Raw genomic sequence first — 25,790 nt, forward strand, 5'->3', positions numbered from 1 at the left:
AGATTATTATTTGAAGGTTTAGAGTTTGGCACATGCAAATTTACTTGGAACGGCAGGTAAATACCGCATATAGGTAGATATGGTGGACACTCATGGAAGAAACTTGGTTCAAGGAGTTTGGATGCACAAGCAGTATTCCCGCTTAGTACAGATATTTTGGCTAGCAAAGGATTCTAAATAGCAAGCACCACATGTTAGAGGATCCATAACAATATAACTTCTATACAAATATACCAAAGCATAACTCATTATGTTGTCTTCCTTGTCCAACTTCAACTAATTTGCTCAGGTTTGAAAATAATTAATGGGGCTCACAATCATAGAAGATGTCCAAGATAGTATATTTATATGTGAAATCTCTCTTCCTTCAATATTCTTTCATGAATTGTTCAAGTGACCAATACAATGTTTGCTAACCTTCAATAAATTTACCACCTCTACTTCTTATATGTGAAGTCATTACTCCCCATGGGATAAGCATATGAAACATATATAATTTCAGAATTATGATATTCAATTCATTCAACAATTTACTCAGAGGATATAAGTGAAGCACACGAGTAAATGACAAACTACTCCAAAAAGATATAAGTGAAGATCAATGAGTAGTTAAATAATTATGTAGCTATGTGAAGACTCTCTCTCATTTAAGAATTTCTGATCTTGGTATTTTATTCAAACATCAAGCAAAGCTAAAGAAAATAAAATGACGCTCCAAGCAAAACACATATCATGTGGTGAATAAAAATGTAGCTCCAAGTAAAGTTACCGATGAACGAAGATGAAAGAGGGGATGCCATCCGGGGCATCCCCAAGTTTAGGCTCTTGGTTATCCTTGAATATTACCTTGGGGTGCCATGGGCATCCCCAATCTTAGGCTCTTGCCACTCCTTATTCCATAGTCCTTCGAATCTTTACCCAAAACCTGAAAACTTCACAACACAAAACTCAACAGAAAACTCGTGAGCTCCGTTAGCGAAAGAAAACAAAACACCACTTCAAGGTACTGTAATGAACTCATTCTTTATTTGTATTGGTGTTAAATCTACTGTATTCCAACTTCTCTATGGTTTATACACTATTTTACTAGCCATAGATTCATCAAAATAAGCAAACAACACACAAAAAACAGAATCTGTCAAAAACAGAACAGTCTGTAGTAATCTGTATGTAACGCAAACTTCTGGAACTCCAAAAAAATCATCCAAAATAGGAAGACCTATATAATTTGTTTATTGATCAGCAGAAATTGGAATCAATATTTTATCACGTTCTGGTGATTTTTAACAATTATTTTCGTGAACAGAAAGTTTCTGGAATTTTCTGCAAGATCAAATAACTGTCATCCAAGAAGATCCTATAGGTTTAACTTGGCACAAACACTAATTAAAACAGAAAAACAAATCTAACAAGAGGCTAGAACAAATATTTATTCTTAAACATAAGAACAAAGCAAAAAAACTAAAAATAAAATTGGGTTGTCTCCCAACAAGCGCTATCGTTTAACGCCCTTAGCTAGGCATAATGATTTCAATGATGCTTACATAAAAGATAAGAATTGAAACATAAAGAGAGCATCATGAAGAATATGACTAGCACATTTAAGTCTAACCCACTTCCTTTGCATAGGGATTTTGTGAGCAAACAACTTATGGGAATAATAATCAACTAGCATAGGAAGGCAAAACAAGCATAACTTTAAAACTTTAAGCACATAGAGAGGAAACTTGATATTATTGCAATTTCTACAAGATTAAATTCCTCCCGCATAATAATTTTCAGTAGCATCATGAATGAATTCAACAATATAACCAGCACCTAAAGCATTCTTTTCATGATCTACAAGCATAGAATTTTTACTACTCTCCACATAAGCAAAATTCTTCTCATGAATAGTGGTGGGAGCAAACTCAACAAAATAACTATCATGTGATTGAAAATTAGGATAAAGATGAAAAGTTTCATGGTTATCATTATTCTTTATAGCATACGTGTCATCACAATAATCATCATAGACAGGAGGCTAATCATAATAAATTTGCACATCAAAACATGGGGGACTAAACATATCATCTTCATCAAACATAGCATCCCCAAGCTTGTGGCTTTGCATATCATTAGGATCATGGGTATTCAAAGAATTCATACTAACAACATTGCAATCATGCACATCATTCAAAGATTTAGTGCCAAACATTTTAATGCATTCTTCTTCTAACACTTTGGCACAATTTTCCTTTCCATCATACTCACGAAAGATATTAAAAAGATGAAGCGTATGAGACAAACTCAATTCCATTTTATTGTAGTTTTCTTTTATAGACTAAACTAGTGATAAAACAAGAAACAAAAAGATTCGGTTGCAAGATCTAAAGATATACCTTCAAGCACTCACCTCCCCGGCAACGGCGCCAGAAAAGAGCTTAGTTGACGGGGTCTGAGTGCCGCTTACCTAGCCTCCCCGGCAACGGCGCCAGAAAAGAGCTTGATGTCTACTACACAACCTTCTTCTTGTAGACGTTGTTGGGCCTCCAAGTGCAGAGGTTTGTAGGACAGTAGCAAATTTCCCTCAAGTGGATGACCTAAGGTTTATCAATCCGTGGGAGGCGTAGCATCAAGATGGTCTCTCTCAAACAACCATGCAACCAAATAACAAAGAGTCTCTTGTGTCCCCAACAGACCCAATACAATGGTAAATTGTATAGGTGCACTAGTTCGGCGAAGAGATGGTGATACAAGTGCAATATGGATGGTAGATATAGGTTTTTGTAATCTGAAAATATAAAAACAGCAAGGTAACTAATGATAAAAGTGAGCACAAACGGTATTGCAATGCTAGGAAACAAGGCCTAGGGTTCATACTTTCACTAGTGCAAGTTCTCTCAACAATAATAACATAATTGGATCATATAACTATCCCTCAATATGAAACAAGAGTCACTCCAAAGTCACTAATAGCGGAGAACAAACAAAGAGATTATTGTAGGGTACGAAACCACCTCAAAGTTATCCTTTTTGATCGATCTATTCAAGAGTCCGTAGTAAAATAACATGAAGCTATTCTTTTCGTTCGATCTATCATAGAGTTCGTACTAGAATAACACCTTAAGACACAAATCAACCAAAACCCTAATGTCACCTAGATACTCCAATGTCACCTCAAGTATCCGTGGGGTATGATTATATGATATGCATCACACAATCTCAGATTCATCTATTCAACCAACACAAAGTACTTCAAAGAGTGCCCCAAAGTTTCTACCAGAGAGTCAAGAAGAAAACGTGTGCCAACCCCTATGCATAGGTTCATGGGCGGAACCCGCAAGTTGATCACCAAAACATACATCAAGTGGATCAATAGAATACCCCATTGTCACCACAGGTATCCACGCAAGACATACATCAAGTGTTCTCAAATCCTTAAAGACTCAATCCGATAAGATAACTTCAAAGGGAAAACTCAATCCATTACAAGAGACTATTGGGGGAGAAACATCATAAGATCCAACAATAATAGCAAAGCTCGCGATACATTAAGATCGTATCACCTCAAGAACATGAGAGAGGGAGAGATCAAACACATAGCTACTGGTACATACCCTCAGCCCCGAGGGTGAACTACACCCTCCTCATCATGGAGAGTGCCGGGATGATGAAGATGGCCACCGGTGAGGGATCCCCCCTCCGGCAGGGTGCCGAAACAGGGCCCCGATTGGTTTTTGGTGGCTACAGAGGCTTGCGGCGGCGGAACTCCCGATCTATTCTGTTCCCCGATGGTTTTAGGGTATATGGATATATATAGGCAAAAGAAGTCGGTAAGGGGAGCCACGGGGGGCCACGAGGGTGGAGGGCGCGCCCAGGGTGTGGGCGCGCCCCCCTGCCTCGTGCTCTCCTAGTTGATCCCCTAACATGCACTCCAAGTCTCCTGTATTGCTCTCTTTCCAAAAATAACTTCTTCGAAGGTTTCATTCCGTTTGGACTCCGTTTGATATTCCTTTTCTGCGAAACACTGAAACAAGGGAAAAAACAGAAACTAGCACTGGGCTCTGGGTCAATAGGTTAGTCCCAAAAGTAATATAAAAGTGCATAGTAAAGCCCATTAAACAACCAAGATGGATAATATAATAGCATGACTACTTATAAATTATAGATACGTTGGAGACGTATCAATATCGAAGTTGATTCTGAAGATGAATTTGCAGTGGTACGTGTTTTGTACTGTATGTGACTAACTAGTTGTACTTGCAATGATTTAATTGTGTCTGGGCTGGTATGCTGGCCAGACGAGGCTGGTCATTGTTTGCATCAATTGAGGGTGGTACTGATGGTTTTTTAAGAGTTGAACTTGTGAAATCTTTTCTTTTTTCTACTTGCCTTCATATGCTTGTTTTGTTTTCTATATTCATTTATTTAAGCTGTGGCTTCTTTATTTTCATTTACAGCCTGTTAGCGTTATGAGTCTGGTCAAGCCGGTGGGAGGCAATGCCGGAAAAGTTGCTTTGGATGAAGTTGACCAACGGCGATTGAACTTAACTGTGCGATGTTTGTTGGGAGAGGTTGAAGCTTGTTCTAAATTGCTTGAGAGTCGCCATGTGGCTAGGGTTCATGCAGTTGGTTTTGGTTCTATCTTCAAGTGGAAGGTGAAGTCTAGCATTTCCCGCCCTCTGATGGGAGCTTTGTACCCGAGGATAGATCCTGATACGATGACTCTTTACATTGGTGAGGCTAATAAGAAGCTTCGCATCACTAGTGATGGTATACAACAATTATTTGGGTTCCCTCGTGGTGGTCGTTTTGCACCAAGGCTGTGAGAGGACGGATACGACGATGCTCTGATGAAGTTAAGATCGGAGCTTGACATTAGTAGGAACAAAGATATCAAGACAAAGGATTTGAGGAATAGGCTCAAGGTGCTCGTCAAGGATCCTTGCAAAGATGACCTTGCTCTGAAAGTGTTCCTCATTATTTTGTTTATGAAGGTTGTGTTGCCTGGTGCCGCCCCACGTGTTTCCAGAGAGACAGCAATGTTTGAGGGTCTCGTCATTGAGGACATGGCTAATATGGATTATTGTCAGCTGATGGTTGATGAGCTTAGAAGGGCTGTTGTCAAGTACCAAGATGGTGTTACCATGGGGAAGGCAATCACATGCTGTGCTATAGGGCCTGTACTAATGTACCTTGGCTGCCTTATCTGTGGCAAGACTGCGGAGCCTGACATGCGAGTCCCCCTCATATGTTTCATGGATCCTGTCGAGCTTTCTGATCTGGTTGATGCAGATTTGATAAAAAAGGCAACGCAGATCCAAAGACTTGGGTGTTTGGGAAGATTCCGGTGAGTTTTATTTCTTTCGTGTCTTGCAGATCTTTTTTTATTTAGGTATAGCTATTTTTGCTGGAGTGAACATGTGTCCCGCAGAGTTACCTGTTTAGATTTTGTCATTTCTTAAGCTTTGTGAGGTTTAGGTACGATTTTTAGTACTTTTGTTTCATGTGTGGTTGAACTGAATATCTTTGTTCAACTGGCCTGTTGGTAAATACTACCAAATTAGCACTGACATTTAAAGATTGATAGTGCTGTTGATTTACATCAGTTAATATCATGTTTTATTTTTCCCTGTGTGTTGCATTGATTAATTAACTCTTTTTCCCCTTGTTTGTAGTGGAAAACTCAAGAGGAGGTTGTTTTCTTCTGACTATATAAACGGCCAGTCCTGGAGATCCCGTCGTCTCAGGTTCCCAAGTTTCCATCTCTGCACGATGAGTTGAGGGATGGCCATGGTGTTGAGGGTGCTGGTTATGTTCCCCTGGCCCTAGTAATGCTAGTACTTCACAGAGGCAGGGTTTTGGTATTGATGTTGTTGTTTCTGTGTTGGAGCGCGCTGAGCATATTTTTAGTAATGTGTGTTCTGAGCTGCAAAAGGTCCCAACGACAGTTGAGCGTCTGAGTTGTATCAATGGTATCCTTCCTGAAGGTCATCAATTTAACGCTGAGGAAGCAGCGAACTATATTGAGATGAAGAGAATTTTAATTGGTGATATGCGTGACAGTGCTGCTGATCTAGTTCAGAGCTCGGATCGTCTGTTAAACAACATGAAGTGTTTCAAAACTATGCAAGACTCTCGCTGCAAGCCATATGAAGAAAGTGCAATTTTTTTGTTATCAGGCAGATTGAGCACGATGAGGCTGCTTCCACCGACAGCAGGGCTGGTGATGGTACTGAGGCTAATGTTTCTGATCACGATACGAATGATGTTGGCTTGGAGCACCCTGTTGTTCATGTGAGTCAGTCCTTGGTGTTTGCAATTTTTACTATATTGTTCTGCTGTCAGTATATTGTAGTTGAACTTCCTCATCTTCATCTGTTTATTAATTTTTCTTTCATGCAGATTGAGCAGGATGAGGCTACTGCCACCGACAGCAGGGCTGATGATGGTAATGAGGCTAATGTTTCTGATCACCATACGAATGATGTTGGTTTGGAGCGCCCTGTTGTTGATGTGAGTCAGTCCTCGATGTTTGTATGTTTTTACTATGTTGTTCTGCTGTCAGTATTGTAGTTGAACTTCCCCATCTTCATATTTTTATTAATTTTTCTTTTCATGCAGGACCAGTCGTAATGTTGAGGCTGCTGTTGACCATGGAGTTAATGATCCATCTACTGATAAGTGCAAGGTTATTTTTATTTTTATTGTGTTTATACATATTTCTTGAATTTTCATGCGCACCAATGTGCCTTGCTTGTTCATTTTTCTATTCCACACCGTTAAGAGTTTTGCAGGTGATACCTACCTTTTTGTTACTGTGGTTTAATTCCTTGTGTTTATTGTTGCTAATAATAGCATTGTTTTTTTGCTTCATTACATATGAATCAGGGTCCTGTTGTTGGCGACGAGCCTTGTTCGACCGTTGGTGATGTTCCTTTGAATGTTAGCAGCAGCAAGATCGATGATGTTGCTGTGAATGTTGCTAAGGTTTGTTTTTCTGTGCACCTCTTGCTAACTTATTTTTGATTGTTAGTTTTGCTCATATTATTCTCTTTTTCTGAATTTTTATTTCTTCAGATGACTGATGTTGAGCGTGAGGCTGTCGTTAGTGGTGGAGATGATGCTCGTGGTGTTCCATTGAGTAGTGGGCGTGATGTTGGTACCAAAGTTGCTGACGAGGATGTTGGTGCTGCGAGCATACTTGATGCCAAATCGCCTGGTGTTGGTATTGCTGGGAATGAAAATGTTTCTGATTGTGAAGATTTGCCACCGGAGAATTTCCCGCCTGGAGGTCTTGATTACGGTGATGCATTGGAAGATGCCTCTAGCGTGGAGGAGGTGCCATCCGAGGATGATGATTTACTTCTATCGATTTCTTCTGGCCCCTTGACGCAGGAGGCGCTCGTGGCGTCCCAGGATTTTCTTTCTTCAGACCCTGAAAGCGCAGCGATATTGGTGTCCTCACAAGATCTCCCATCGTCAAACCCTGAAACTGGAGGCATATTGGTGTCATCACAGGAACTCCCGTCGTCAAACGTTGATAGTGCAAGTAAGGACTTGTAAATGAGGCATACTTCTCATTATGGCATTTTGGACATGTTCACTTGTAGTGCTTGAACTTATTATTTTTCTTCTTTTTCTACAAGCAGAAGGTGCTAATGTTGTTAAGGTTTGATTTGTTTTATTTTGTTGTTACGAGGTTGCGCACGAACCGTCCGAAACGGTTAGTTTGGGGTTTTGCCTGTATCATTTTCGTCTCTTTTTCTTTCTCTCATATGACTATTGTTGTTATTGCAGTAGTTTTAATTCATGTAATCTTTTGTGTTTTCTTAGTGACAAGCCGATGTTTCAAAATAAAGAATGTGATGCCAGTGTTGGTTCTATTGCTAAAGCGTTTGTCCCGACTGGCATGCTCAACTCAGACAGTGTTGACGTTGTTTTATATTCTCTACGTCAGAAGTACCGAGACACTGACAAGTTGATAGTTCCCAGATGGGTGACGGTCAGTATTTTGCTTTGTAGATAGGATGATAAGTTATTTTTGCAATTTTCTAACTGTTGTTGCTCTTTTTGTACAACAGACCAAGATCCGTGATGGAAATATTGATTCCAATGTGCTAAATTGGTTCACGAGATCAGGGGCTGATGGTTTTGACCAAGTAGGTGAACTTGAACCTTTTGTACTCATGAACTAGAACTGTCATGTTTTCTTGCAAGTTTGGGAGATGGGGGAATGAACTTGAGTAGCCTCCTTTTACCCCTGTACTTATGAATGATGTGTGCTTCTTTTTCTAAAGCTGCACTTATTGTCGCAAGGAAATTGAACTGATATGTTTGTTGCAAGTTTGGGCGGTGGATATAAACTGGAGTAGCATTTATTTTTTGTAGTGGGTTGCTTACTCAATTAGAACTTATGATTATCTAATTTTTTTTGTACTCCTGAATTTCAATTTCCCTCTTTTATTTAATTGTTTGGAGGCTGAATTTTTTGTTTCATTATGATTTGTTAAATTCATTTTTCCTCTGCAATTTTTTTGTCAGCTTCTTTTCCCTACTTTTGATCCGTCATCATTTGCGGCTACCATGAATCCTAGCGAAGAATCTGGGCATTGGTGCTTGATTGTTCTGAATTTGAGGTTCCGTCGTTTCGAGTGTCTTGATTCACTCCGTGATGAAACCTGGGGTGATGCAGTTAGATTCTTAAGGAATATGATAGATAACATAAAGAAGCTTTGGAGGGAGTCTAGCGTAGACAGGGCCAAACCGTTCTCGCCGGTGCATATTGATGGTTTCTCTTGTGATTTTGTGCGGGTGCCGCAGCAGGAAAACACGTGAGTATCCGTTTTTAATGATTTATGTTAGTTGTTTTTGTTGCTAGGAGGATGGTGTTCCTGTTTTTTTGGATTTGTGATGTACCCTTTTGTATTTTCTTTTGTTAACATGCATGATTGTGGCTTCTTTATGCTACAAAACTGCAAGACTTATCATTGCCGGGAGGATGGTGTGATTGAAATGTTGGATTATAGCCACGAAGACATTCTTGACATTAGGAAGACTTTGTCGTATACATGCGCAACTAGCTTTGTGTTTGATGTTGACTTTTGGGGTTTGTTTGGCATCGAACCCTGTATGTATGCATGGCCTTTTGTAATTTTTTTGCAGCTTGTACTTCTTGACTAGTACTGTCATGAATTATGTATTTGAACTTACCCTTGATGCGCTCCTTTTTTATTTTTGCAGGTGAGTGGCTGGATCTTGGTGAGCACGACTATAGGATCTTTGGCAGCCAGTTCTCGGAGCTCGAGCGTGTAGCTATTGATCTTAGCTAGGGGCGTTCTCCCGAAAAGACAAGATCTAGTGTTATGAAGGGGCGGTTGGGAGCACTGAAAGGTTCTACGGCTGCTTGTGCAGAGAGCCCCACTACACTCAAGAATCCCATTGTGGAATTGATAGACAACGATGATGATCCGTTTAACAAGATTGCTGGCATGGGAAGAGTCACTAGGAGCGCTGCTGCCAAAGGTTTATCTCCCCTTGCTGGAATAATGGCTCGTAGAGCTGGTGGTGCTAGGAAGGATCATGCTTTCGATTCTGGCATTGTTGTAAGCACGAAGCGTGCGCCCAGAAATCCTATAAAGTTTTGCTCCCCTGTGCAGCAGCTTCAGCCTCATAATGTCCCTCATCTGGACAAGGCTCGCAAGTTGTATAATCTGTTGCTTAGTGATGAAGCATGTGAGATGTATGCTGAGTGAGTATCTCTCATTATGTTTCCTCTTCTTTTCTTCTGTTGTTTGAAACTGCTAGATAAATATGACATGAACTATTCCTTTTTGTACAATTTGAACTCCTATGAATGACTTATCTTGCTTCCCCTACTTTTTGTTCTTGTGTGTGCTGCAGGAATACATTCTCAATGATACCTCAGCCTGATGAAAGCGTAACTAGCTTCACTTGGAAACGCATCTGGGAAGTTTTTGCACCTGGGCAAATGATGGAGGGTGATGTAATGGACTTCCTCATTGATGATTGGAAGAAAGATCCCGAGAGAAATGCTGCTTTGCGTCTGGAAAAAGGGTATTGCTGAGTCCATATTTCATCACGGTAATCAATCAGATCCTTTGTTTCTGTTAAACAAGACTGCCTATTGTTTTACGAGTTTTAATAATACTTTGCTTGTTGATCCTTTTCCCCTGTCTATTTCTTTTTTGGTTTTTTTGCAGGTTGTGCTTGACTGTACGTTTTACGGTGATGAAAATAAAGTGTTTAATGTGGAGAGTGTCGCAAGAGATTTCAGGAGCTATTCTAGAGATAATGAGGACTTGCTCAGTGCCGACCTTGTGAGATCTACTAGCTGATTTTTGGTTTTATTTGGTTGTTGTCATGCTGGTTTTTATTTTGAATATTTAACATCTCTTTTTTCATCATTTGTTTTTAGATCATGGTGCCTCTATTCAAACCTATGATTTTACCAAAGGATAAGAAAGTGAACCACTTTTCCTTATATGTCATGAATCGGTACCGAAGTAGCGTTGACATCCTTGACTCTTTACCTTATCCGAAGAACCATCGTCCTTCAAAGAACACCTATCACAAAAACTGCGAGAAGATTGTGAGTGACATTTATTATCTATACTGGATTAATTTTTCCGCGTCTTTGTTTCTGCTTTTCTGAGACCTGAAAATGTGTGGTCTCTTTTCTTTTTTTACAGATCTCCAGATTGGTCCAAGTAATGAAGGCTGTGTATGGTGATGCTCAGTACAATGCGAGCAAGCAGCCCAAATGGGAGCTTTTTGCAAAGAAACCAACGTTTGTCAAGGTTCCACTTCAAGGGCCGAATGAATGTGGCCATTATACTCTGAAGTATGCGGGATCCTATGATGGTGAAAAGATCGTTGAGAACATTCGAGATAATGACATGGGTTCTAGTTTCACTTTTCTGTGTTTGGCTGATTGTGTATTATTCTTTTTATGTGTCATGATTTTTGATAATTTTTTTTATTGTTTTGTAGCCTCGTATTGTTGATTGGAACGCTGAGGATATGTATAGAGTTGTGTTCAACCGGAATAACCAGCTTCTGGTGACGGAGCTTCCCAAGGAGGTTCAGGCTTTGGCTCCTGGTGCATAGAAGAAATGGTCATCATTTGTGTAGTGAAATGGACAGTTGTGTGATATATCTCTTGAAAGCATTGTAGGCTTTGTTTGTAGAGTTTGGATGTCTTGTCAAGTACTATGTAATAACTGGTATATTTTGTGTTGTGTTTAAGTGTGGAAAAATGTTTTAACAAACTTTTTTTCCATGATGATAATGTGGTTGAATAACTGTTTCACTTGTCTATGTTTCATCGGGAATTCGTTTTGGTTAAGTTCTATTTTTAGTACTGAAGTCTTGTAAACTAGTTGAACTGAAAACACCTTTTTCCAAGTTCATTACGAGTTGTTGCTGGAAAAGTGAGATTTATGTTATTTTCATCTGTCCCAACCTAGGTTGGACCTTTATAGTTTTTGTACCCTCTTTTCTTGTACTTATAGTATAGTTCTGTTAGTACTGAATTGTAATCTCATTCAGCGCAAGGCTTTTAAAATTTGGTGTCACGATAGCACTTGTGGATCTATCGTGAGTTGATTGATGCTTCCTTGTTATGTAGAACTGATTTCATATAATGTATTAGAACTGAATTTTTTTGGGATTGAAATTATTTACGACCAAGTTGCTACGTGATCTCTAGCCAGATTTTATTTAAGTATAAGAAATTTAGCAAAATTTGAGAGCCAAATTTTTGTTTGAACTTCTTGAATTTTAGTAGTTGAACTTCATAGTAAAAGTTAAATAAAGCACTGGTTTAAATTAGGTATATTTAACGGATAGCCGTATTAAGTTCATAATTAGTTCACTAGTCAATGTGGATTGATGCTTCTGTTGTTTGTTTTTTGTTAATTTTTGTCCTTGGTTGAACTGTAATATATTTTGGTTGAGTCTTGGCCTTCTTTCTCAAGGCATTAATTGGTATCATCATAGCACTTCCCGAATAGACTAAGTTGTACTGAGATTTCAATTGTGCTAGTACTTTGATCATTTTATTTTTTTGTGTTGTTTGAAACTAGTACCTCACTGGTCAATGTGGACTGATGCTTCTGTTGTCTTTCTTGTGATTTTTCTCCTTGATCGAACTGATATCTTTTTGATTTAGTTTTGTCCTTCTTTTTTCTAGGCTGTGGTTCTTCTCAAGGCAATGTTTGGTATCATCACAGTACTTGCCGTATAGACTAAGTTGTACTGAGATTTCAGTTGTACTATTACTGTTATTCTTAGTGTGTCACTATTTTATGGAATGCGAACTGAAACTTCCCGTTCCTTTTTATATTTTTGTAGAATGAATGTACCGTGTGTTCAAGTGTACCAGAACTCTCAGTCCTAGTATGGTAGTGACTACGAAATACGTACTAATGGTTCTTTGCTTTTCCTGTTGTAGTACTTAGTAAATTTCTAACTACTATTAGCACGATGCTATTAGTACTGACTGTTGTCCTTAGCTGAAACTTTGTCTTTTTAGTGTTCTTCTAAAACTAAAAACTTATTTGTACTGTGATAGTACTACCGTACATGTCTAAGCTGTACTGAGCGTCCAAGGCTACTATTTGCTGTTGTCCTTAGTTAGTCTGCCACTGTTTTTTTTTGTGAAAATATCCATGTGTGATTTTGTTGCTCCATTACTAGTGCTGCGTGGCAGCCATCAAGTTTTGTGACGCCCTCGATTCAATCATACACGCAAATGTGTATGATCAAGGTCAAGGACTCACGGGAAGATATCACAACACAACTCTAGACACAAATTAAAATAATACAAGCTTTATATTACAAGCCAGGGGCCTCGAGGGCTCGAATACATAAGCTCGAATACACAAGAGTCAGCGGAAGCAACAATATCTAAGTACAGACATGAGTTAGACAAGTTTGCCTTGAGAAGGCTAGCACAAAAGCAACATCGATCAAAAAGGCAAGGCCACCTGCCTGGGAGCCTCCTAACTACTCCAGGTCGTCGGCGGTCTCCACGTAGTAGCAGGCATCGGCGGTGGCATCTGGCTCCTGGGCTCCGACATCTGGTTGCATCAACCGAAAAGAAGAAGAAAGGGGGAAAAGGGGGAGCAAAGCAACCGTCAGTACTCATCCAAAGTACTCGCGAGCAAGGATCTACACTACATATGCATCGGTATCAATGAAATGGGTTGTATCTGTGGACTGGACTGCAGAATGCCAGAAGAGAAGGGGAAAGCCTAGCCTATCGAAGACTAGCATCTTCAAGCAGCTCCAAGCATCTTGCACCATTAGAAGAGATAAGAGTAGCATAAAGTAAAATATTAGTAGTGTTATCAACCTCGGCCAGAGATCCTTTCTCGACTCCCTGCGAGAAAGCAATCCCAGAGCCATACTATCCATTTCTCATATCCATGTCTCATCTCAAGTATCCAGTTCTAGTTGTATCGATCGGGATACAACTCCAAGTGTCTGTTACCGTAGGACAGGCTATCGATAGATGTTTTCTTCCCTGCAGGGGTGCACCAACTTACCCACCACGCTCGATTAACTCCGGCCGGACACACTTTCCTAGGTCATGCCCAGCCTCAGCCAAACAATACGCCGCAACCCGACCTAGGCTTAATAGAGAGGTCAGCACGCCAGACTAAACCTATGCCCCCAGGGGTCATGGGCCATGTCCCCGGGAACTCCTGCACGTTGCGAACGCGGCCGGTGAGCAGACCTAGCTACCTCCTTCAAAAAGGCAAGTGCTTACGCAGTCCAACCCGGCGCGCGCCGCTCAGTCGCTGGCGTCTATTAAGCTTCGGCTGATGCATCTGACGCAGAACGCCCATACAATGCCCACGTGATGGTTAGTGCTATCAGGCCAGAGGCCCCTCGGATCAAATATCCAAATCATAGTGGATTAGGAGCACGCGGTAAAAAGCAGAGACTCACGAAAGATGTGACCCCGTTGCCCCGTCTCGAGGACTTGCGGCAAGGGCTAAAAATGCCCGGCCACGCCTCGTAAGTATCTCACGGTAACCTTCCAGGTCAACCCGACTCCACATCACTCGCGGGTACCCCTCGGGGTCGACCCGCCTTTCCAAGAAACAGCTGTAAAGTCCAAGTATCCGTGTGTCCAAACATCAAGGGGAAAACCCGAGGAATCACCCCCGGTAAATTGCACTGGATGTAATCATCAAGGTGAACGTAAGAGGAACCACCCCCAAGGTTCACACTTGAGGGGTTGCACGACAGAGTCGTATCGGAAGTGGTTAAGGAGGAATCACCCCCGATGACCACGACCAAATAGCTACACTACAGGGTTAACATAAAGTGTTGTAGAGGTCTCACCCTCGGCACTCGATAGTAACCCAGTAGTGTCGAGCAACTAAGGGGAAAGTGATGTGCGGTGCCGAGGCCTAGTCTTCGATCCCACTGATCGGGTCTTCAATGATGAAGCAGGGGCAAAAAGGACAAGGTGGGGGTCACTGATGGATCACTAACCAACCTATACTAAGCAGTTTAGGATAAGCAGGTAGGTAACAATGAGCAGGTTACAAAAGCAGGCTATGCATCAGAATAGGAGCAAACAATAACAGTAGCAAAATCTAATGCAAGCATTAGAGAATGGAATGGGCGATATCGGAATGATCAAAGGGGGGCTTGCCTAGTTGCTCTGGTAAGGAGGGGTCGCCGTCGACGTAGTCGATCACAGGGGCAGCATCGGTCTCGGGGTCTACCGGAGAGAAGAGGAGGAAGAAATAATAAATATAAAGCAGACAAAGCATCACAAAGCATAACATGGCAATTTGTTGAGCCGGGTGTGACCTAACGTAAGGCTACACAATATAGGTGAAGGGGGAATTCAACCGGGAATATTTTCCCGGTTCCGGACCTGTGTCAGACAGATGACCGTAGGGGGAATGTTCCATGTTCAGATAGTTAGAGGCATCTGACAGGTAAACGAACAGCATATTCGGATTTGTCTCTTCGTTCTAAGCAACTTTCATGTAGAAAACATTTTCATCCGAGTTACGGTTTATTTTCTATGAATTTACAAAGATTTCATCATTTTTTTAGTTTAGCTAAATTAATAGAAATGGATTATGACATCATGTTGAGGTAATGCTCGCATCAGCAGTCGGCTGACCAGCTGACCAGTCAAACTCACAAGTGGGACCCACCTGTCAGCCTCTGTGGGACTAACAGAGGCTTAATATGACTAACATAACTAATTAGGTGTGTGGGCCCCATTAGTCAGTGACTAATTAGTGATTAAAACTAATTAACATATTAATTAACATTTTATTTATTTATTTACAAAATATGTTTAAATAGCGTGGGGCCCTCATGTCAGTGGCATTGGGCTGCCCAGTCAGCATGTTGACTGGGTCAACCCAGTCAACGGTGCCGGCGGGGCCCGCCGGCAGTGACCCAGGGGGTGGCCCCAGGTGTGCCACGTCGGCGGTGGCCGGTGGCTCAACGCCGGCGATGCCAAATGCGGTGGCGCGACTCGGATCTCGCTGGAAAATGGCCATTTGGCACGCGGCCTAGTGCGTTCGAATGAGCACTCGGTCGCGCGTCGATCTGCGGCATCGGTTTGACCAGGAACGGCCGAAGACGGTGACGGCGAGTGGCGGAGGCGGCACCGGAGTTCGGGCATGGGTGGATTCGGTGATACATGGCACGTCGGAGTGAGCTAGGTAGCACTACGGGGCCCTAAGCGCATGCTGAGCACGACTGCAAGCTCGGACGAGCGCATCGGCGAGCGTGGCCACGACGAGGAGCTCGACGGCGGCGTCAACCGTAGCGGCCCCGGAATTCGGCCAAGGTGAGGTTCGCAGCCAGAGGGCACGAGGAGACGAGCTAGAGGCTCGGGCGGCACCAGGGAGGCGCCTTGAGCACGTTGTCGTGCTTGCCTGACGTTGGCAACGACTACAGCGACGGCGGCTAGCTGCTCGGCGGAGCCGAGCTCGGCCATGGCGGCGCGGTGGCTACGGGAGCGGAAACGTACGGGAGAGGGAGGGGAAGGACGCGGTGGCTCACCGGGAGCCGTAGGGAGGTGGCAGTGTGCTCGGGGAGGCGCGGAGCGTCCGGAATCGACGGTGACAGATGGCGGCGATCCGAGGAAGGAGAAGAAGATGGCGGCGGCGTAGGGGCTTCCCGGCTCGTTCCGATCGGTGTAGTCGACGTAGAGGACGGAGGCAGAGCGAGCTGGCACGGTGGTGAGGCGAGGATGTCGTGGTGGCCGCGATTTGTACCACGGCGCGTTCATGGCGGCGCTCGGATGCAGTGGGGAACGAGGGGGAGAGCGAGGAGGGATCCGGTGGGAGATGGAGAGGCGGAGAGGGCAAGCAGCAGCTCATCGGGAAGGGGGAAAAGATCTCTCGGGGGGCAGGGGGTCGACGCTGGCATCCTTATCCTCCCCGCGGCGCCTGTAGCGGCGTGGCCGGCGATGTGGGTTCGGCGGCGACGCCCCTGTTGTGGTCTGAGATCGAGGAACAGGGCGGGGGGGAGAGACCGGTGCGAGGGGGGGCAACTGGGCTGGCTCGGGTGGGATAGGTGGGCCGGCACAGGTGGGTTAGGTCCACAGGGGTTGCTCTCTCTCTCCCTCGCTTTTCTTTTACATTTTTATTTAAACTTTCATGTTTTCTTTTATTTGCAGAAAGCAAAATAGTTTTATAAAACTAATCTTGCACCTAAAATACCACTTTAACTTAGGCCACTGCTATAATTAACTTGGCACCAAAAATAAAGTAGTTTAGTAATTTTATAAATTAAAAAGCACTTAAATAAAAGATTTAGCCACTGTTTTAACTAGTTTAGGGCACTTAGACATTTTGGAAAAATGTTAGTTCACTACCATTATTATCAAAAGAATATTTTCCACATGATGAACATTTTAGATTTCATGTCTGACAAATATGAATTTTTGACTTCAGATTGGATTTGAATTGGAATGGTGATTTGGATCAAGTGAAGTGTAATGCCCATGATGCCGCTATATTTCCCACGTGTCGAGGCATGACTTAGAGGCATAACCGCATAGTGGTTTTGTCGCAAGAAGGGTCATCTTCACACAGTCCCATGTAATGAACAAGAATGGGATAAAGAGTTGGCTTACAATCGCCACTTCACACAATACATGAATATAAATCATACATCATCCAAAATACAAACATATAGACCGACTACGGTAAAAATCCAGATGAAAATAAGACAACCCCAAATGCTAGATCCCCGATCGTCCCAACTGGGCTCCACTACTGATCATCAGGAAAAGACACACAGTAACGACCACGTTCCTCGTCGAACTCCCACTTGAGATCGATCCCATCATCTGCACTGGCATCGTCGGCACCTGCAACTGTTTTGGTAGAATCTGTGAGTCACGAGGACTCAGCAATCTCACACCCGTGAGATCAAGACTATTTAAGCTTATAGGTAAGGATGGTGTAATGAGGTGGAGCTGCAGCAGCAATAAGCATATATGGTGGCTAACGTACGCAAAAGAGAGCGAGAAGAGAAGCAACGGAACGGTCATCATCTAGCAATGACCAAGAAGTGATCCTGAACTCCTACTTACGTCATACATAACTCAGACCGTGTTCACTTCCCGGACTCCGCCGAGAAGAGACCATCACGGCTACACACACAGTTGATGTATTTTAATTGGGACAAGTGACAAGTTCTCTACAACCGGACATTAACAAATTCCCATCTGCCTCATAACCGCGGGCACGGCTTTCGAAAGATAATACCCTGCAGGGGTGTCCCAACTTAGCCCATCATAAGCTCTCACGGTCAACGAAGGATAAACCTTCTCCCGGAAAGACCCGATCAGTCTCTGAATCCCGGTTTACAAGACATCTCGACAATGGTAAAACAAGACTAGCAAAGCCGCCCGAATGTGCCGAAGAAACCCCGATAGGAGCTGCACATATCTCGTTCTCAGGGCACACCGGATAAGTCAAGCTACGAGTAAAACCAGACCTCGAGTTTCCCCGAGGTGGCCCCGCAGGCTGCTCGGTTTGGACCAACACTCGAAGGAGCACTAGCCCGGGGGGGGTTAAAATAAAGATGACCCTTGGGCTCGCGAAAACCAGGGGGAAAAGGCTTAGGCGGAAAATGGTAAAACTGAAGTTGGGCCTTGCTGGAGGAGTTTTATTCAAGGCGAACTATCAAGGGGGTCCCATAAATCACCCGACCGCGTAAGGAACGCAAACTCAAGGAACATAATCCCGGTATAACAGAAACTAGGGCGGCAAGAGTGGAACAAAACACCAGGCATAAGGCCGAGCCTTCCACCCTTTACCAAATATATATATGCATTAATTAAATAAGAGATATTGTGATATCCCAACATATCCATGTTCCGACATGGAACAAACTTCAACTTCACCTGCAACTAGCAACGCTATAAGAAGGGCTGAGCAAAGGCGGTAACTTAGCCAGACAACGGTTTGCTAGGAAAGGGTGGTTAGAGGCTGACATGGCAAAATGGGAGACATGATATAGCAAGTGATAGGTAGCGTAGCATGGCAATAGAGCGAACAACTAGCAAAGCAAAGATAGAAGTGATTTCGAGGGGTGGTCATCTTGCCTGCAAGGTTCTCAGAGTTGTCGAAAGCTTGATCCTCGTAAGCGTACTCAACAGGTTCCTCGTTCACGAACTCGTATCCCGGCTCTACCCAAGATAAGAACACAAACAAACTGAACCACAATCAACCACGAGAAATGCACAAGCAACATGATGCAAAACATGTATGATATGCAAGATATGATATGCGATGCATATGCGTGCTCCGGAAGGAAAATGATGAACAAGGCAGTAAGTTGGCAAACCAAGCATGCCACTGGAAATATGAGATGATTTCGGTCGAAATTGATATAAAGATCACCGGAAACGGATGCACGGCTTGCAAATGGCAAGCAAAACAAGAGTGACACGAATCTGCGATTAACAGCATGATAGCACTTAAAATGCAACAAGTAACAATGCTACAGCACTCCAACATAGCAACAAAGCATATGACAATAATATACAGGAGATGCTTGACAAACGATGAACACTGAGCTACGGCTAGATCACAACATATCAAGCTCAAACAAGCATGGCAAAAGTGCAAAAGATAACAGGTTTACAGACTGTGAAATTACTGGACATGGCAGAAAACAGCATCAGGTAGCAATGTTCAGAGCTCGAAATCAACATGCTACAAGAACTTAATCAAGCAAAACAAGGCATGGCAGTGTTCTACTAAATTCATATGACAAAAGTCCCTTACTGACCATAAGCCAAAAGGACCAGAAGATATGATGGCAAGCATGTGAACATAGCAAGTTTTGTTATCAGGTTTCAGACTTAGCAGAAAACAGAGCATGGCAGAAACAATAATATGAAGGCATGTTGGTGAGCTTGATGCACTCACTACAGAGCAACGCATGACAAAACAAGCATACCTACAGCAAGATGGCATGTTTATGAAGCTATCCATGGCAAGAAAAAAAGCATAGCATGTGTGGATCAACTATAACAAGCTTGGCAAAAAATGAATATCATGTTAAGAATCTGCCAGAAATATTTTATAGGAAAAGTAGAGCAAGATTGAGTCATGCTATGTACTCCATAATTGGAAACAAGGGCAGGAATGGATCAATTACAACAATAGCTACAAAACATCCTTACTGAACATCACCAAAATATGCATGGATCTCTCTATAGCATCAAAGACTTTGAGAAATTACTAAGTCCCTGAAATCAGAAACATTACGGAGCCTAGTTTGCATGCTTGTGCTAGTCACCACAGAAATCAAAAAAATACATGGCATACACCCTTGGAAATATGGCATGACATACAACAAAACACATGTAGAGCTCATGCCCAAAAGATGCACAGATTAAATGATAAAAAAAATGACAAATCTCCAAGTTCTAATAAGAACCAGAAGATAACAGCAACTAGCCCTCTTGCAACAAAGATTTGGGCAACAAGATGACCTCTAATGAACATGGTGCAATTGAACAAAATGTAGAGCATCACGAGACGAACAATTTGACATATTTCACGCGTGAAACGGAGCTACGCACAGAGAGTTATGCACTGATGAACATGGGGATATTTTGAGAAAAAATAAAGACAGCAAAATCGGGGGGGGGGGGGGGGGGGGTTCTCGGGTCCACCTACTGCGTTGACCGCGATCGGATCTGGCCGGGGTCGTCGGGGCTTGCCGGCGACGGGAGAGAAGAGGGCACCGCGGCGTCACAGAGGAAGGAGAGAAGGCCGGCGAGCCTCGGGGCCGGAGGAGGAGAGGCGCGGGCCCGGCGGCGGTCGGCGGCGCGCGCCGGCGGCAGAGCCCGGCCGCGCGGCGCGAGCGGTGGCGGAGGGAGGAGCCCGGCGAGGAGCGGGGAGCCTCGGGCGCGGCGACGGGCCCGCGGCGGGCCAGGCGGGCCGGCGCGGTGGAGACCGCCGGGTGCTGACCTGGCGGCGGCGGGTTCGCTGGAGGTGGCGACGGAGATGTCCGGCGGGCGCCGGACACGTCCGGTGGCGGCGGGGAAGTTAGGGTTTCGGGGACTGCGAATGTAATCTCGGGGTACTCACATATAAATAGGTAGAGGGAGCTAGGAGGCTCCAAATGAGGTGCGGTTTTCGCCCACACGATCGTGATCGAACGACCTAGAGCATGGAAGAGAGTTTGGTGGGTTTTGAGCTGGTTTTTAGGGGGGTTTAGCTGCACACACAAATGGACTTTGCGGATGCTCGGTTAACCGTTGGAGTACCAAACGACCTCCAAATGGAACGAAACTTGACCGGTGGTCTCCGGGTGGTATACTAGGGCCACTTGACAAGCCTCGGTCCATTCCGAGAAAGTTTGACACCCGCTCACGAAAGAAAACAAGAGGGATGCGCCGGAGGAGATAGGAGCGCCGGATTGCAAAACGGACAACGGGGAAAATGTTCGGATGCAAGAGACGAACACGTATGCAAATGCAATGCACATGATGACATGATATGAAATGCATGACATGAACAAAAGGCAAAACGAAAGACAAAACCCGACCACGGAGGTAATATCATAACACATAGCCGAAAATGGCAAGAGTCGGAGTTACAAATAAGGCAAGTTACATGCGGGGTGTTACAACACTCCACCACTACGAGAGGATCTCGTCCCGAGAGCTAGGACTGAAAGAACTCCGGATATTCGGAACAGAGATGGTCCTCGCGTTCCCAGGTGGCTTCCCGGTCGGAATGGTGCGACCACTTCACTTTCAGGAATTTGATTGACTTGTTGCGAGTCTTGCACTCAGTTTTTTCAAGAATAGCAACGGGGTGCTCATGATAAGACAAATCTTCTTGGAGGTCAATCTCTTCGAAGTTGATAGTGCGCTCAGGCGTCTTGAAGCACTTGCGGAGCTGTGACACGTGGAACACATCGTGCACGTTCGCGAAGTTGGAAGGAAGCTCAAGTTGATAGGCGAGGTCGCCTCTTTTGCCAACGATCTTGAAAGGACCCACGTATCTAGGGGCAAGCTTCCCTTTGATACCGAATCGACGAGTGCCTTTCATTGGAGAGACGCAGAGGTAGACATGGTCTCCGATCTCGAAAGCCAAATCACGATTGTCGTGGAATTGTCACGGCAGATGTCCTCAAGCTAGGACTTAGTCGTGGAGCCATCGCCGCTAGGAAGCTTGAAGGGGTTAAACGGGACAAGGAACACGAGGGTTTATACTGGTTCGGCCCCTTACGGTGAAGGTAAAAGCCTACGTCCAGTTGAGGTGGTATTGATTAGGGTTTCAGTGACCAGGGAGCTTAACTGCTATACCTGGCTCTCGACGAGATCTTTTTTCCCCCTAAACCGCTGCCGGGTCGTCCCTTTATATAGAGAGGTTGACGCCCAGCAGCTCTCAGAGTCCCGGCCGGCTCATAAGAGTGTCCGGCTCGGACTCTCAACTATTCTTGCCTTACACTACAAGTTCTACCATAATGACGGTTGTAACTACGGGCCCTAGCCATCTCCGGGTCTTAAGCCCATCTTTGGCCCACCGTCTTCAAGCTTGGCGCCGGGCTTCAGGTGATGACCCTTATGAGTAACCCAGCCCCACCGGGCGGGTGGCTCTAAGGTTTATATCCTCAACATTAGGCCCCAGATTGATTTGAGCCGGCTCATGTGAATCTTCAATCCTTTCGACAGAAAATCTCCGGCTTACAATTGTGTGAAGGCCATAACCCGGCGTGACGTCATCCTCTGGATTCCGGGTAATCCGCCGTGACGTCATCTTCCATTAAGTCCATTTTTTACTCCACCATATCCGCAACGGATCTTATCTCTACTGCCATCCCGAAAATCGAGGCGTTTTATGGTGAGATAACCGCGCCGTGGCCTCCTCGTTTCTTGTGCCCACTTATGAGCTTGCCCTTATAAGTAGTCCGGCCCGATGAGCCTCCAGCAGCCCATCTTCCTCCTCGCGCCACTGTTCTTCCGCTCGAGCTCCATCTCCGTCGCCACCGCGGGTCTTCTCGTCCTCACCGACTCCGGCCGCTGCATCAACCTGTTGCGTCCAGAGAAAACGGTGGTGACCCCCACGACTCACCAGCACCCGTAAGTTTTCGCCACTCCGTAGAGTAGATCCACATTAGGCTCCTGCTGTTCTTCCCGTGCTCTTCGCCGTTCCTCGCAAGTTCCCGGTAGTTTTTATTTTTACCACCTTTCTTGATCTCCAACTGCATAGGACTGCTGCGGTAGTTGTTTCACGCCCATTCCAATGTTCATAGATCCCTTCTTACTACGTACAGGCTCCGTTCAGGCTTATGAACTTCCTCTGCGTCTGTTTTAGGTCTAGAAACCTTTCCTTTTATTCAACCATTTTGATCCAAAATTTTCACCACGATCTGTGAAACTTGTTTTCACCACACTTAGTAAAAAAACTGCATCTGCTGAGCAATGGCGGCTTACATTTCCGGCTCAAAGAAGCCACGCGCCGTAAAAATTTTGCCGCCTCATTTATGATAAAGCTGTAGACAATTTGAATTATTCTCGCTACCTTCAGCGGCTTAGATAACCCGATGCATTTAGCCATATGTCATTAGGCCCCTTCATAAGCCGCCACTTTAAACTTAGAACTGTAAATTCCCTCCGGCTTATAATTAAACCGGACATTTCCTTTTATCATAGGCTTCCGACTTTCACCATGCCTCCCAAAGTTCCCAAAGCACCCATCACTTGCAACTGGATGAGGTCCAACGTCACCGACGAAACCTTAGCGGATTTTGTGAAGATGGGTTACTTGCCCAAGAAGGACGTCATGTCTTACCGCGCCCCTAACCCGTCAGAGGAGAGACCACAACCAAAGGACGGGGAGGTGGTAATATTTGCGGATCACATGAGCCGGGGCTTCGCACCGCCCGGCTCAAAGTTCTTTAGAGATGTACTGAATTTCTTTGACCTGCAGCCACAAGACATAGGACCCAATTCGGTGTCGAACATATGCAACTTCCAAGTATTCTGCGAGGTCTACCTTGGAGAAGAGCCCAGCCTTCTGCTCTTTAGAGAGCTGTCCTATTTGAACCGTCAGAACGAGTGCGCCAACGGGCCGAGCTTAGAACTTGGTGGAATCTCCATTCAGCGACGGAGAGACTGCCTTTTTCCTTACGCCGAGCCGCCAAGCCACCCAAAGGACTGGAACCAGACGTGGTTCTACTGCCAAGACACTTCGCCGGCTGATGAGAGCCCGCTGCCCGGCTTTCGTCCTTCACGTCTGGAACCAACTCACCCTCTGTCAGACAAGTTATCTCAGGCGGAGCGCCAACCTCTGATCCCCACCATCAACAAAATCAAGGCTCTCCTGGGAAATGGCCTTAATGGCATTGATCTGGTCCGAGTCTGGATCTCATGGCGGGTGATCCCCTTAAGCCGCCGCCCCGGCTTAATGTGTGAGTACACGGGCCGAAAAGATGACCCCCTGAGACACAGCCACAACCATCTACCTGAAGACGTTGCTGAAGACATGACCAAGGCTCTCTTGAACGAGAGCTTGGCAGACTGCGGGAGGACCGGCTTAAGCCCCTTCTGCAAGACCAACCCGGCCCCAGCGGTAAGCCGCTGATCTGAACATCTTATTTTCTTTTGTAGATAGCTTTCATCTGAACCTTAAGAAATCGTCATTGTATTTTTCAGGCTGATGACAAATTCTGGAAGGTCAAATATGACCATGAGGCGGCCAAGAAGGCCAGGAAGGCTAAGAAAGCCGCCAAGAGAGCTGCTCCCCGCAAGAAGGGAAGCAGGCCCACTGCCTCAGACCTGCTTCAACTGAGTGACAGCTCCGAGTCAGAGGTAACCCCTGAACCTGTAAGCTCTTGTTGTATTTCTTGTTTATTTCTGTCCACCTCATCAATACTGTTCATCAACAGGATGACACCGGAGCAAGTAACCCGGTGGTTGAAGAGGTAATGACACTTTCCTCTGACTCGGAGCCCTTGCCAAGGCTGAAAGTCCGAAGGGTAGCCCGGAAAGTAAGATTTTCACATCCTTTAGCTTATCAAGATCCTCAATTTCTTTCGAAGCAACAGATTCATGAGAGCCGGCGGCACACCCGGACCAACAAGGATGCTGACCTCTCCTCCGGCTTACCTGAGGCATCAAGGAAGCGCCGGACCGAGGTTATCTCCAACTTATATCCTTTTCATCCTCTGGCGGGTGTTACACGTCAACCTCTCAATTCTTCTGATTCAAATTATCAGGAAACGTCTCCTTCCTCTGGTGACTCGATGCAGTCGAATTTGCCGGCTTTCAAGACCGTACCCGGTTAATGATGATCATCTCTTGCTCTTCTTTATCTTTACTCATACTTTTGTACTAACCTCTTGTCCTTTCAGTGCTCAAGCAAAGCTCAGTAAAAGAGCAAGGAAAAATAAGCCGGCGGAGGAGTCGGTCGTGACGGAACCGGAAGTTTCCGCTCAAGAGCCGCCAGCCACCTCTGCACCTGAAACCACCGCTCCCACCGACGAGCCAGCCATGGAGACTTCCACCAACCCGGATATCTCTAGCCCGGCTCAGCCGGCCGATGACCCGGACGGAGTTTGTTGAGCTGGGGAGACCCACTGCGCTGGCCAAGTGCTCCGCCAAGGAAGAGTTGCTAGAGCGCAGCCGGGCCAATCTGGACCTCACCAACTATGCGAACTTGAGCGTCGGAGAGATCGTCTCCGGCTATATGAGTCAGGTGCACAAGAGCCGGGATTTGGAGATCAACATGGTGAATCAGATACAGCAGAAGTCGGAGGTACCACTCTACTGCTTACTGCATAGTTATCTTTACCATACTAGCCCCCAAGTCGACGACTTATGACTGAATATGTTGTAGACTTAGTTCCGGCTTACTTCCATGAACCGGTAATTTGTAAATAGAAACGTTCGACATGCATTAGCCCCCAAGTGCCAAGTGTCTTTGCTTGGAAGTGCTTGGGACTTTAAAATTGCATAATAACTGTTCATACTATAACCCAGAAATTGTGCAGGCTGCTTGCAAGAAGTTTGAGGCTGACATCTCCGATCTGAAGACCCGCCTGAGGACGCAGGAAACTGAGACCCGGAAGGCCAACGCCAAATTTGTGTCCAGTATTGCTGCTCAAGAGAAGCTGAAAAAGGACTTTGAAGCTGAACGGAAAGCTTGGGCCGAAGAGAAGGCTACTCTGGTGAGCCGGGCCGAACAGGCGGAGAAGGCTCTGACGGAGAAAACCGCCGAACTCTCCGGCTTAAAGCGCCACGTGTCACAGATGGTCGC

Source organism: Aegilops tauschii, chromosome 7, assembly GCF_002575655.3.
Source record: "Aegilops tauschii subsp. strangulata cultivar AL8/78 chromosome 7, Aet v6.0, whole genome shotgun sequence".
NCBI lineage: Eukaryota > Viridiplantae > Streptophyta > Magnoliopsida > Poales > Poaceae > Aegilops > Aegilops tauschii.